This window comes from Pteronotus mesoamericanus, unplaced genomic scaffold, assembly GCF_021234165.1.
Source record: "Pteronotus mesoamericanus isolate MK-2021 breed Mesoamerican mustached bat unplaced genomic scaffold, CSHL_Meso_final contig_182, whole genome shotgun sequence".
NCBI classification, from domain to species: domain Eukaryota; kingdom Metazoa; phylum Chordata; class Mammalia; order Chiroptera; family Mormoopidae; genus Pteronotus; species Pteronotus mesoamericanus.
Window position 1 is genome coordinate 32984716 of NW_026555078.1, and position 2049 is coordinate 32986764.

At 43.5% G+C, this 2049-nt stretch overlaps 1 pseudogene; it reads right to left on the minus strand.

Annotated features, from left to right (window-relative positions):
- Positions 1-680: 680 nt before the first annotated feature.
- On the minus strand, positions 681-1273 carry LOC129065684 (ferritin light chain-like; annotated as a pseudogene).
- Positions 1274-2049: the final 776 nt, after the last annotated feature.

A 2049-nucleotide genomic window follows, 5' to 3' on the forward strand; every position in this document is an offset into this window, starting at 1 on the left:
TTCTGTTGTTTAAACCACACAGTTTGTGGTACTGGTTACAGAAGCCCTAACAAACTAGTACAAATGGTTTGTATATCTGTAAACAATCGGAGGAAGAAGAGGAAAAGAAGAAGCAAGGGAGAAGGAAGAAGAAGGTATGAAGGCAAGAGAAAGGGTAGAGGGGGAAGGTGAGAAAGAGGGAAAATAGCAGAAACAGTATGTGGCCCACAAAACGTAAAGTATTTGCTGTCTGATACTTTACATTAAAAGCTTATTGACCCTAAAGTTTAGAGATCTTATAGCCCATATAACTCATGAAGAAATGGCAGCCTCCAGACATAAAATATCCAGGTTCATACATATAGTACGAACTGGTTTGAGCTATACCTAAGACCAAGCTTTCTGACTTCCAGTCTCTTTTTAAAAATTCACATCACTCTGCCTACTGAACTTTCTCAAATCATTTTATCAATTCCTCTTTGTTTAAATTTAAAGTACCAAAAGTTTACCAAGAAGATGTTTTCTTTCTTTCTTTCTTTCTTTCTTTCTTTCTTTCTTTCTTTCTTTCTTTCTTTCTTTCTTTTTCTTTTTCTTTCTCTTTTTTTTTTGGCTGCAAAATGCTTTATTGTTTCCATTTGGATCAATGCATGGGAGAGGGTTCCACGGTGGTTAAAAGGGTGTCTATGGTTTCAGGGAGAGGCTCAGGAAAAAGCTAGTACAGGGAAATGCAGAGGGGCCCTCCAAGGCCTCTGGGCTCCGAAGGCTTCCCAGTCATGCTTGAGGGTGAGCCTTTCTAAGAGATACTCGCCCATCCCAGCCTGGGGCCGGCCAGCCTGCGGCTGTTAGTCAAGTGGCCTCCCATCTTCTTCATGAGTTTCACCTCCTCATCCAGGAAGTGGTTTTCCAGGAATTCACAGAGATGGGGGTCTGTGTCAGCAGAACCCAGGCCTGCAGATCCACAAGGACCTGGTTCAGGTTCTCCAAGGCCAAGGCTGCTTCCACAGCATCCTGAGTTTTACCCCATTCACCCTGGGAAGACTTCGCCATATCCTGGAGAAGAATGCGGCCACCGCGCTGGTTTTGCAGCTTTAAGAGATGCTCGCTCAGAGCCCTCATGCTTCCCCTTGGCCAACCCTCAGAAGACGTGGCCCACACTCTGCAGAGCCACATTGTCAAGGTCCAAATAAGAGCCCGGAGAGAGGTGGGTGTAGGAGGCCCGCAGATGCAGGTTGGCCAGGTGATTGACGGCAGCCTCCACCTCAGTGGAATAATCCTGACAAATGTGGGATCTCATGGTTGTTCAGCAATGAAGAGTTAAGGTGAAAAAAACAGCGTTGGCTGGTCTCTGAGGCTGAGGATGGCTGAGGTGGTCCCAAAGGAGGTGACTAGAAAAGAAGGTGGAAGGTAGTTGGAAAGAAGGGGCATCCCTAGGTCTGTTCTGTCTAAACCCTATTGAAGCAAGAGACAGATCCCAGGACCGTGGAGGGCACTGTTTTCACTTATTATCACAGTCTAGTAACCTGAGTCCTGTAGAGTAACATAGTTCATAATTATTTTGAGCAAAGTGCCTACTATGATCCATAATTTGTTTTTGTTTTTGTTTTTGGGCCTTGCTCTCCAGCAACTCATTTTCTGTGATACTGGTTCTCAAGCCATAATTAAAATATAATTAAAGATCAAGAACAGATATCTGCCTGCTCTCTGGAGCTTCCACAAACCATGTAGTGCCAAGTTTGGTATTACGGATTTTATGCTAAAGAGAAACAAAATAGGAGAACTATCTGTTGAACAAACCCACAAACCAACGCTAAAGGAATAAAAAAGTATTTAAAAGAAAGTGGACCAGAGCTGTGGTAATTCTTTTAATGTACCCATAACTTAGGAAGAGCAGAATGTCTGTTTTGTATTCAATGAACACTGTAATTTGATGGTGCAGACAAAAAGAAAAAAAGCTACATTCTTGCTAACTCACCTTGGGTGAGATATTTAACCACTTTTTTGGGGCAGGAGGCTCGGTTTTGCCATCTGTTAGCTGCTGAAGATGATAGTTCCTACTACAGGGGTTATTGG